We start from the raw sequence: 13,326 nt of genomic DNA on the forward strand, positions 1-13,326 counted from the left end.
GGTCTACCCTTAATAATGGGACACTCGGTATAGGAGTTTGTTACCAGATATCTTTCATTTTAAGGAATTTGTTTTTATTTTCTAAAAAGGCACGTGGTCTTTTTGAAATGAAAACAATCGATTCCGTATTTCCACTTACTTTCTCCCGTAGAATCACCCGCTCTATTAAGTTCTACCCTTAGTAATGGCACACTCGGTATAGGAGTTTGTTACCAGATATCTTTCATTTTAAGGAATTTATTCTTATTTTCTAAAAAGGCACGTGGTCTTTTTGAAATGAAAATAATCGATTCCGTATTTTTGACTTCCTTTCTCCCGTAGAATCACCCTCTCTATTCGGTTCTACCCTTAATAATGGCACACTCGGTATAGGAGTTTGTTACCAGATATCTTTCATTTTAAGGAATTTGTTTTTATTTTCTAAAAAGGCACGTGGTCTTCTTGAAATGAAAACAATCGATTCCGTATTTCCACTTACTTTCTCCCGTAGAATCACCCTCTCTATTAAGTTCTACCCTTAATATTGGGACACTCGGTATAGGAGTTTGTTACCAGATATCTTTCATTTTAAGGAATTTATTCTTATTTTCTAAAAAGGCACGTGGTCTTTTTGAAATGAAAACAATCGATTCCGTATTTTCGACTTCCTTTCTCCCGGTAGAATCACCCTCTCTATTCGGTTCTACCCTTAATATTGGGACACTCGGTATAGTAGTTTGTTACCAGATATCTTTCATTTTAAGGAATTTGTTCTTATTTTCTAAAAAGGCACGTGGTCTCTTATACTATTTCTTGAACGGAAGCAAAATTAGGGCATTAACTTTTGGACGACAGACACTCTACTTCGATTTCTCAATTTCTGACGGCTAATTTAAGTTCGCAGTTCGTATTTTTAAAAGAAGCTTCGTCATCTCGAGAAGCTCTTCACCAGCTCGAAATAATACTTGGTGAAATTAATTAGCGAGAGTTTAAACGGATATTTGGAACAGTTGAATTTAATAGAGTTTCAATGCAGTGAAATCTACAATTCATTACGGAGCATGGAGATTTTCCAAAATAGAAAGCTACATAGATGTCACTTCGCTTTATGTCGAATTTGTCGCCATTAATACCGTAGGAAATAAAATTGTGCGTGGTTTTCTTTTCCTAAATATTTACAAAATACCATAATATAAAGTATCACAGTTCAATTGCAATTACTTCCTCTCATAATGTATGACTGTGACTATGACAAGGCCGTATTTTTCAAAGTCCTATTAAAATTGAACAGCACTCAAAACGATTGTATACAAAATTGATTGTAAAACAAAGAAAAACAAAAACGGTGGAAGCATTTATTTCGAATAACAATGAACAAACTGGCGAAACTAACAAGACACTCGCCGATATCTGCATAGACAATCATCATCATGATCGACGATGCCTGAAATTGTTTGCAATTCCAATCTCTTTGTGATTAGTCTGACGGGAGGGGAGGGGGGGCACGTATCGCTGTTACGGGGGAATTGTATACCGAGCTTAGTCACACATGGTTTACCGCCGTATAACGATTTTATGGGGGCTTGAACGCATACCATTATTTAAGATGATCGAGCTGCGCTGTATCTGTGCCGGGCGAGAATTACCGCGGGCAATTTAAATTACATCGAGACGGATCCTCTCTCGTTCATCGAATTGTTTACCGTTCGGAAATACTTAACCGTGCGCACGGTTACCGTTACCGTTACCATTTTTATTAGTGGTATCGTTCGATCGAAACGTGCCGTTGAATAAACGAAATTTTTCACAGTGCATATAGGGTTCTTCGGTGTCTACGGCGTTATATTGTTCAAATAATCCCCCACCATCGTTCGACGGCGCGCGTTGCTTTGTTTGCGCTGAACTCAGCCTCGCCCGAATATGGCAGCGCCGGTATTCATTTTTGTTAACGGTGCAATTACTTTCGGAACGATTGACGACAAATAGTAGCCGCTGTTTGCGCGACCGCGCCCGTCGGGATTATACGTTTAGCGGTGGATTCCAAGTAGATCTTTTTTTTTCTCTCTCTCTTCCTCTCTCCCGTTTTGGAATAATATAATTGATTGACATCGTGCAGCGGCGAAATTCAATTACTGTTAATACAGCGCTCGGATAACGCCGACTTCTGATCAATACTCGGCACACAGCGACGGCGTACTGTGTTTACTATTTATTCGCTTAACGCTCGTCTCTCGGCACGCACTCGGATCTCGCTTTTGTTCCTTTTTTCCCGTTCTCGCGGGTTCTTCGAATATATGAAATTCAGATTATAGCGGAGAGCGACGGAGACAGTACGGGAACTCTTTGATTCTCCGTTGCTTCGGTGCCAGAGTATCGAGAGGCTCGAATCGACGATAACTTTGCTGAAGAAGTTTTCATACTGAGCAAACGCGCCCCCCCCCCGTATACTTTCAATGCTCTTAGTCGGTTCGAGGTAATTATAACGAGTCGAACGACCATTTTCCTTTTTTCATCAACACTAGCTTTCAAAATGACGGGTTCTAATATTTTTAATTTACTATTAGGAAATTTATTTCTTTGCGTATGTGTTACTAAAAACACATGGCCAGAAATTTGGACAGCTCATTCTTGTTATTTTTATAAGGTGAAATAGTGACTTTCAGTGCTCCGTAAACCTAGAGTCAGAGAAGTCATATTCAGTAATTTCCTACGGAAACGTTTTTATAATTTTAATAATTGTGAAATGGAAAACCGGTGATTTTTACCATGGTAGATTTAGCGTTATTGTTTTCAAGAGACGCAAACGAATTAGTTAAAATACTGTCCGGTTTGACGTCACGGCTGACATATTCGCGGTTACAAGAAGTAGAAACACCGAGTCATGAACAGACACATTAGCCAATTGCTATTAACCTGTTAACCGGATGATTTATCGAGCATCAACACCCACATAACCATGATTAAGTATGAATAAAACGATTTGAAGCGACCGACCTCGCAGTACACATAAGTGTGATCTAATTTAAGCTGGTACAGATATTGTGGTCGAATTGGACCGCAGAATTTTCTGAGAAATACTTACGAACTGTGTAAAGAAGTTAAAAAACAGTTCTCGGACGAATAACAGTATAAATTGGGCGTGACGAATGAGTTAATTCGACTTCCTCTTTGTCCTATATGCCGAATAAAAGAGAAAAGAAACTATTATTTCATCTTGAAATTGCAAAGATACTTTCGTGGGAAATGATTAAATAATTATTGCCATTTTTAGAAAACAACAAGCATAAGTTAATTTTCACCCTTTGCAGTCGAAGCTGTTTCAAAACCAATTTCTTCTTACCTAGAATATTTCCAACATGCGTAATTTATTTCTATTACTCGTACTTACGACACTGAAATTTTTCCGAATTTCTCAGATAGCAATATAATATAAAAATTGTTTGAAATAATAGCGTAGCAATTTTTAGGGTTGAGGCTCGGTGGGTTTATTGTCGGTCAAAACTCAGGCAAAACATGCTCGCTGAATTCGGAAGATCGGGCAATTAAAACATAAAGCTTGGCATATTCGACTCATTGCTTCATGTAAATCCGTCGGTTCTCGGTGGTTGCCGGCGACGGAGTTCAGTGACACACCCCCGCGTATCTGTCGCAGGATGGAAAAACCACGTCGTGTCGCATCGCAGAAAAAAAAAAAGAAAAATTCTTGTCATCCCCCGTCCTCCCTCCTCATCAACTCGTAAACCGTTTCAGGAAACTCCGGTGCTCGTTCGGGCGGCGGGGGTTGAAGGGGCTAGTGAGACGGTGTAGCGAGGAGGGGGTGGAGGGCACAGGGATGGTTCTCGCCGGTTGAAAAAGAAATTCATAATTACACGGGGTTCGTTAGCGGTTCCGCGGTATTCCGTTTTTGAAGTTAATCGACGATGAAAGAATTTCCTCCCCGGATCGCGATGAGCGGGCTTAAAATACGAGCAGCTTTCGTGGCTTTGACCATTAAAAGCCGTACCTGCGATGCGGTTAACCTCAAAAAGTCTATAGTTCGGCCTTCCGTCGGCTACCCTGGGCAATTTCACCGGAGAATATGAGGAAGGATAGCGAGGAGGAACGAGGTCGGGCTGGTTGCAGCCTCGTCCTTTTTGCTTTTCCTTCGTTGCTCGGTCGCAACGAAAAACTGCATCGGTGCGCGACCGCGTGTGTGTATGCGCGGGCATGCGTACATGTACGTGCACGCGCGGTGCACGCGTGCCGGTGTGTACCGCGTCGTTAACGAAAGCAGGCCACCTTTTGCCATAGTTAACCGCGTCGCGCTTTCGGTCGTTACAGCGAACCTCTGGTCTATGCGAATCTGTCTGGGATTAGTCGTTTCGAGTAGCAACAGGCTCCGGATAATTGACACTCACTGACAAGCGCATAATAAACGTTATTGTTAGCATGGGCGCGATAGAACTCCCCACGATATCTCGATAGGAAATCTTTCGCCTGCATTTTACATTGACAATATTGTTCTCTCTGGACGTAATGGCGTCGTAGCTGGGTGAAACGAAAATTTTGGAATAATTGCAAAGCAGGACAAATTTTTAAAGAATTTAGAAATGCTGTTGCATTATTTTGAACCGATTCAGATTACTAGAAAAATATGTAAATGCCCATCTAACTCTTGCAACGGACACGTTAAGTGCCAAAAATCAATCCCAGGGATTCTCACAAAATCGGTGCAATTTAATTAATGAATCCGAAACTAGAAATTTGAAATGTATTATAGGGGATGCTGTCTTAACCCTTCTGAATTCTAAAGATCCTAATAAAATTCGGTTTATCTGGATATGTCACAAGAAAAATGAATTTCCAAACCTAGCCAAAAATCACTGTCAGTCGTATGTGACTGACGCGGCAGTTAACGTGTTAACCAGTTAACTGTGTTTGACGAGTATACTCGTCATGAAGAAATGGCAATATTTTGTGTCATGACGACTATACTCGTCAAAACAGCTATAATTCGAACAGCGGTTAATTTTTGCGACGCAACTTAGGTACACATTTTTCAAAGAGGTCGCAACAGCTAACTGGTTAATGCAGATGATTCTAATAGTAATAGAAATGCATAAAATATTGGACCCTGTGCGCAAGCAGGCACCGAACAGTTGAATGGACAGTCAATGGACAGTTAGTTAATTTATTGATACTGAAACCACAAGAAAATATTGTTTAATATAAGAATCCAATTAAATTTTCCCAGAATCCAAATAAACCGTGGATCGCGTGAAATATAAGTTGAATTTCCTCCTTGTATTCTTAGGGCAGTCGTTAAAGTTGCACGATGTCCGTAAATAATCAAGGGAATTAGAGATTAGAGATAAGTAAAAATATTCCGTCCGATCGGCTGGCGAAACGAGGCCCGCGAGAATCCTTTTGAAACACTGTCGACGGTAATCCGATCGATCCAGAAAAAAATATGGCCGGGGTCATTTCGGGTCAGAGGATACCTGAAATAACAGGATCGACGGATTACCCGATGTATTTGCTCAGAGGGTTCCCACTCGTAAATTGTTTCTCGGAGGGGCACTGTTACACAATCCTCGTTGGGCGAGGTTTGTTTGACAAGAAGAAGATCCGATCGAACATCGCGCGCGCCCTTACGGCGACTACGTTTCGGGACAAGGGAATTCTTCAAATATTTGTCAACTGGCCGAATTACCTGATGTCGGACTGGATAGGAGCTATTGTTTGAATACACAAATGTCGCGATCTTTTTCACCTCTCCGCGAGAAAATTTTCATATCCATGCTCTCTTTCTTTCCCGTGTAAAGTACCCGAGTCATGATAGTTGTCCATTCCGTTCCTGTTACTTCGAACTCGCAACACACGAACGGAGCGGACAGCTATTATGACCTTAGGTATCTTCTTTCGAGAAATAGACGATAATCGTTACCGTTGTAACACAATACAGGTCGAGGAGGGCGGTAATCGTAGTACACTCGGGCAGGGCTGGGCAAATTTGAAACGAAAAAATAAGAAATAACTAATAAAAACGATTTAGTTTCATTCTTCATGGTTGAAAGGTGGCGATTCTGCGTACAAAACTATTCAAGAAATTAATGTGTTCGAGTATATATTATGGGAAAAAATGGCTACAAATTTGGAAAGTCACATTTTCGTTATTTTTGATTTTTAGTGTTCCGTGCACCTAGCGTGTTAGGGTCCTAGGATGTAGAAGGAGGGATGATACGGGTGGGAGGCGTCGCGGTATCTGGGGGCCAAGTTTCGCCGATGGCTCGCGTTGCATCACAATTACTTGAAACAATTTCTTCAGGCAGAAAACTGATAAACACTCGGCGTTCCTTTCGGTTTATTCAGGAACACGAGTTTCCTTTTATTCGGAGCATCGGTGGACGCACCGACGCAGAACCGAGACCGAGGCTTCATCCTCCCCGATTGTTCCCGTGAAAAAAGCTGGAGCGAAAGAGAGAGAGAGAGAGAGAGAGAGGGAGGCGGGGGTGTGTATGAAGGGGTTGAGATAGACGGAGAAAGAGAGAGAGAGAGAGAAAAAAGTGAACTTTATCCCCGCCGGTTAAGGCAATATCCATATACCCGCTATCATTGTATACAAACAATGAGCTATTACGGAGAGCGTGTAGAACATAAACATAACGTGGTAGGATGAAAGGTACACAAATCGTTAGGGAGAACAAGGCGTCTCGTTTAAAGTACAGATGAAACGACCTGTACCGGCGGCAGGCTTGCACCGCAATGATGCAACTGGGCACGGCGCCCTTATAGAAAACGTGGTGCACGAGGAAGAACGAGAGGAGCATGCCTCGTGCACGACGTGCATGCCTCTCTCGACCGTAGCCGGCCGCGGCTCTATACCCGGTGGGACGAATTTATCGACTTTTCCAGAACTCCGTCAGCCCAGCTGGCCCAAGTTAAACGATGTCCTCATCATCGGACCGCGGAAGTCACGTTCTTCTAGGCAAATTTAATGGAATTGCATCAAATTTTACTCGCTCCGTGAACCGAGAAAATTATTAAGAAGATCGAGCTACACCAAACACTGAAATTATATACACAGTGTAATCTCGAGCCTATCATAATTGAATTTGAACCTCCAATTTTTCTGTTCGATAAATACCGATACTTCGAGCACTTTCAGCTGGGAAAACTGTTCCAGTCGTCAGCCATTTGAGGCCAGAAGTCGGCCATTTTGAGCGTTGTTAGTATTAACCCTCGTGGGGGCCAAAATAAGGCACGTTCATCCTATTATGAGAGCTATAGAACAAGCCGATGTTTCTGTAATATTTTATATTATTTATGAAAAAGATAATTGCTTAGTTGAGTTTGTGTATTAAGAATTTTGAAAAAGTTGACGAATCCTTACTATCGTTTAGTTTTATCTTTACCTTATTATCGGAGGTTTTAATTTTTGTGTTCGATAAATGTCTTACCTTCGCCGATTCTTCGAGCACTTTCAGCTAGGCTAACTGTTCCAATCGTCAGCCATTTGAGGCCAGAAATCGGCCATTTTGAGCGTTGTTAGTATTAACCCTCGTGGGGGCCAAAATGAGGCACGATCATCCTATTATAAGAGCTATAGAATAAGCCGATGTTTCTGTAACATTTTATATTATTCATGAAAAAGAAAATTTCTTAGTTCAGTTTGTGTATTAAGAATTTTGTTCAACGATTCGTGGTTTCGCAAGGTCAACATTCCGAATCCCACCAGGCATGTTTTTTCGTCTGACTCTTTTCGTTGCGTTTAATTGCGTTTCACGAACGAAGCAGCATTTACAATTCTAATTAATATTGCTGCTACAGTGCTCGGGTTTTTTGTGTATGTCCGTCAGAAGGGTCTCCTCTAGTGTTGAGAACAGTACCATTGTGTAGAAGTGCACAGGCGTGAGAGTTCCTCTTATACGGACAAGTAGCGTTAGGGTCCAAAAAAAGATCAGTCTAGGTCCATTTCTGAACTCTTGAATCCTGATCCCCCGTTACCCTACCACTTGACATTCTACGAAGTATCTCATTATGCGAAGTGTTTCGAAACGGTCGGACCTGCCAAAAGTAAAACAAAATATTTTCAAATCAAGATTAAATCTTATTAAATTAAATTAAATTAAATTAAATTTTATTCTAGAAAAGAAACGAATAAAGGCATTCCTTAGGCATTTTATATGAATTTTGGGTCACAAGTTATTTTCGAGTCTCGGTTTATAAAATGCGAATTGCTGCAAAAGCGAGTTCTGAAATTTGCTTAAAAATCACAATTTTCCATTAATTCTTGTGTGAGGAGGACAGGGTTTTTGAAAAAATCGAGTTGGAAGATTCTTTAGATTCTCTAGGTATATTAGATGACATACCCTGATTGGTTGACGGGCGGCAGGATTTTCGGAGCACCCTGTATCGGAGCCGACAAGTCTATGCATACGTATACACGCGGGTATACACGCCGAGTCCTAGATTCTCGGTTTCGTATCCGTGAGAGAGAAGAGAAGGAACAGACTCGTAGCTCGCCAGTCCCACGGGGCCTCGGTGTCCTCAGTTATCTCGGGCAGAGGGGGCCTCACCTCCGCGATCCTCTTCTCTCGGTCCCCTTTCTCTCGGCTCGAGGAGTCCTTTCGAATGCATCCATCTCGGAACTCCCCCACCCCTTGGAGCAGTTCTTTTTTCCCCCGCAGGATCCTCTCTCCTCCCTTTCGTTCCACGAGAATATTCTGCTTCCTCGATCATTCCTCTTTATTACAAAGTTAATCCTTTCTCCACCTTCGTTTTTCTTGGTGGCCGACTTGCTCGCACTAGGCCGGGGCTCCAGCGAGCATCCACCGCCGGGGTTCTATCTTTCTCCTCCTCGTCACGACCCAACAGGCTCACCTCTGTACTTTCGTAAAATATGTATCCGAACCTTGCTGATAATGAGAAGACGCTCGGCAGTTTCTTTCTCGCGGGGGAAAGCGGTTCCCTTTTCTCGTCTGACTTACCGCGGGCTTTGACGCCGAGTCTTGCTTATTTATAGGTCATGAGAGCGCCGAGGATCCTCGTATTGTTTCCATCGCACGAGATCCTCTATATCAGAGACTATTGCAAACATTTTTCATGGATTTTTCTCTATGAATTGTGCTGTCTTCCAAAAAAGAATCTATTTGATCTGTAGCTTTAGTTTGGCAATCAGTCGTTACAAAATTGTCCTCAGCTTTATTCGATAGCAAGAACTCAATTTTTCGATTGGTACCTTACCTCACAATTCAACTTCAACGCATCAGATTAAAACGTACCACGGTAGGACCCCGCTCGTTGCACCAGACGGGGCCGAAAATGCGTGCAAAAATCGAGGTGCGTAGTGTCGATCTCAGGGACGTCATTTTAGCCCTTAACACTCGAATGACGACTGCAAGGCCACACTAAAAATTGCTGTATCATTATCCAAAATATTTTTTACATTTTTAAATTTGTTTGTATTTAATAAATTACTAAACGTTTCAGTATTGCACGAGTAAATTGCACCATTTTCGTATGTATAACACAAAAAAAAATATATACATACAGAAGGGAAATATTCTAGGTCGGAAGAAATGTTTTCGAATTAAAATGGCTTCGAGTGCAAAGGGTTAAGGATCATCTTTCTCGAACCCTCACACTGTGTTCAGATTTATACGACCCTGGAAGAAATTGTTAATCATAAGTTTTTATTCGCATAACTTCTTGGTGTGCAGTAGGATATATTTCACGAATTCAACAACATATTACAATTTCGTTTTTCCAACTGATTTATTATACTCGGTACATTCTGACTTCATGTCTCTGTCACAGAGAAACCTCTTCAAGGTTTTGCAACGCAGAGAACCTCTTTAAGGTTGAGCCAAATATAGAAAAGGTTGTTATCGATGCGCTTCTAGATCCCCTTGGCATTCTATTCGATCTATGCACGCAGCGAAGGATGCGGCAAGGTTAAGTGTTTTTAAAAAAAGAAGATAATGTCCTTCCATCAGCGTCAAGATTTTTTAATCCTTTGTTAAGCCGCAAAGGTGCACAGCTATAGGAGTAGAGTTCAGAAGATTCCATATTTTATTAATAAATACGCTCGTAACAAAGTCTGCTTAAAATAAACATTTATCTAGACCGATCGCCAAGAACATCGCCGGCCACCGAGAAAGTTAATTAACACAAAGTTCACGGGACCCGTCAAAATGACGGGTTCTAATATTTTTAATTTTAAATTATTAAGACTCTAAGGATGCATACATGAGAAATTATTTAGCAAAGTATATATTATTTTTAAAATACTGCTAAAAATGTGGGTTGCACGTTCTTGTTATTTTTATAAAGTAATGCAAAATAGTCTCTTTGAGTGCTCCGTAAACCTAGTGTTAGCGTAATATCTGCAACGTATTGCTAAATTGTTCGAAATCTTGACGAACCTAATTCAAGGTCGGTACAATTCAAGCAGAACACTTCCGACGGCCGTCCGACCGTGCGGATATCGGAGACAGGTTACGTATCTGAAATCGACGTCTGCTTCATTTTCGTGCATGGTCCATTTGTTGCTTTATTAGAGACTTAATTGAATTTAATACAAGGTCGGCGCAGCTCGACCAGAACGCTTCTAACGCTTGGTATAACGTAAGGGTCGATGGCAGGGGTTTCGCGTTTGAGATCGACTTTTCGCCCACTTCGGTGTCCCCGATCGCCAGACATTTTTTTTCTCTTATCGATCGCGATGGAAAAGTTTAATTAGACAGCCGGCGAATTCCAGAGGAAATTACTCCGACTCGTTTTAATATCCCTCGCATGCCCGGCAAATTCCGAAGGAGACCGGCCCGAAAGGTTGGACCTAAGATATCTCGTGACCTGACCTCAACCTGTTCGGACTGTTCGGGACTCGTGCTCTCTCTCTCTCTCTCTCTCTCTCTCTCTTTTTCTTTTTCTCTCTGGTGCTCCATCGGTGGACCAGTCGAACCCCTCTGTCAGCCGAAGAAACCTTTTCTCGACCTCGAACCTTCTCTCTCTCTCTCTCTCTCTCTCTCTCTCTCTCTCTCTCTCTCTCTCTCTGTTCGCTCGCCTGGCCCTGCCAGTCATCGGAATTCATCTTCCAAATACGTCTCTGCCCTCTTTCATCCCGAATCTTTCGCCAGCGCGGTCGCTCTCGTTCATTTCTTTTTCTTTTTCGCCGGTTTCCAAACCGTCGTGGTCCTCTCGCGAGAACGATCGTTTCAAAACATCATTGTGCCGGCGCAGGGCCTATTCAACGCTTTCATTGACTCCTGTTTCGGATATTCTAGTTTGCCGCGCGGCGTAACCTTACCGCCGCGCGTCGCGTTTGCGGAATTTGCGGGACGAGCCGGGACTATTCGAGCGGTTCAATATTTGACATTCTTTCGAGCATTCGTACGTTGAACGTGTTCTTTGAATACCGAGGTATTCGAACTTTGCCCTTGTGTTACATGCGTTTCAATATTCACGAGGTACGGGCGTTTCGCGAACATTATTTATTTATTTTATGGAACAACGTAGTCCTCCCGCTCTCGTATAATACACGATTTATCGCGACGGTCTGTCGCAAAGGCTCTCACACGCGCCTGATAAATTTCAAATATTTTTACGTCTCTATGACAACACTAACGCGAATAAGTCAAAAGTGTCGTCGTCGAAAAGGTGTATATTAAAATAGAATTCGTTGTTAATGTTACTCATACGTAGGTGATTCAAAAAAAAATGACAAAAATGATAGCCAGATACCTGTAAGTTAATTTTATAGAATTTATTCTGAGCAGGGTATGATATTTATACCCGAGAAATACTAGCCTCAAATTCAGTAGTAGGAAATAGATTGATCGGCCCTCAAGATTAGATTGCGAGTTTTTGTGCAAAATAGAAACTGTGAGATACAGGAGCCACATAGAAATTCGGTTCTTTTCGTAGTAATTTTATTGAGTTGAAAATAATGTAACAGTATTTTTGGACATTTTTAGAACGTGTTTCTTCCATTTTGTTACATTTCTGCACGTGTCTCACCCGGAAAGGAATCTCACCGTGGTACGAATTTCAAATAGCAAATATACAAAAGATGAAGGAATTAGTGTTCGGTCCGAACCAAGATGTCGGAACGACCGAAATCGTTCCTCGATGCAGCCGAGTGGAACACACGACCGATATACATTCTGACTTGACCACCGAGGGTTTGAAGCTTATCCGGGCTGTTCCATCGGCACGTAATGACGAAACAATGGCGCGTCTTGATCGTGCATCGGACACACGTAATCGTGGCTGCTGCTGCCTCGGTCAGATTTCACTCAACGCCCATGCTTGAATATGCAACAGCGGCCCGACATTCGTCGTTCTTGCACACGCTAAAGGTCTCGATATTCCGGCTTGATTTGCACTCTTGGAACCTCGTTCAATTATGTTGCATGGTCATTATGTTGATTCTCTTAAACATTTAGTTGACGGACCGCTAAAAATCACTATTCTACATTACTTTATAAAATAACGAGAACTCATCTACCGGAATTTTTAGCTATTCCTTTTTATAGTATGCACCCAAAGAAATGAATTTGTTGAGTAATTTGCAATCTTTACAATCTCGATATAATTGTAAATTAAAAATATTGGAACCCGTCATTTTCACCGGTCCCGTAAACCCAGTGTTAAACACTTGGTTTTCTATTGTATTGTATGAAAGCGCCGTTTTTCGAGGACGATTACGATCTTACCACCGTGCTTATGGTTTCGTTAAATTGTGTCGTACTTCTCCGTCTCGGATTTAAGTTTTCTAGTGTGTATCTGTCATAAAAAATGCCGTACACTTAGCGAGCGAACGATACATTTTTCACAAGATCAGCGCCGGAGATATAGATAGACGTTTACGGGCTAAGATGATTTATTCCGCTCGGTGTTATTTATTCTCACGATAGTCCGGATCCGTCCAACGAATAGGTTTAATCTGCATGGAAAATATATGAAAGAGAACGTATTCGGATACAATATTCAGTAGTTACCAAGCGTTTTCGAGCAACTTCATTTTCGAAGTCGCATGCGAGGATAGTATCTGCAGAACTAGTTATTATTCGTCACGCGACGAACGGTCGGGATGCAAAGTATTTAACGTGTGACGGAACTCTACTCTCCGTGCAAAAGCCGGCGTGTACGAGGAACAAGAAAGGCGTGTCCCGAGACATACCGCACCGAAAAGGTTGAGAAACGAGAGTCGCACGCCATTAGGCAACACGTTAATCCATTTTGCATCGGGAGCCGGCCCCGCGTACCGTCAAATTATCGCGTCCTCGATCTGATTTTCGAAATTTCATCGGTGCCTCTTCCGCTTTGCCAGTCGATGATTAATTAATGGGAGGAACGGTTAAT

The 13,326-nt window shown here is 42.0% G+C and overlaps 1 protein-coding gene across 1 annotated transcript in view; it reads left to right on the forward strand.

Moving 5' to 3' along the window:
* The window catches only part of Plexa (plexin A), a 470,402-nt gene that overhangs the window by 1,561 nt on the left and 455,515 nt on the right, over positions 1-13,326 (forward strand). The window lies entirely within an intron of this gene.

The sequence above is a fragment of the Halictus rubicundus genome, chromosome 16 (genome assembly GCF_050948215.1).
Source record: "Halictus rubicundus isolate RS-2024b chromosome 16, iyHalRubi1_principal, whole genome shotgun sequence".
Lineage (NCBI taxonomy): Eukaryota > Metazoa > Arthropoda > Insecta > Hymenoptera > Halictidae > Halictus > Halictus rubicundus.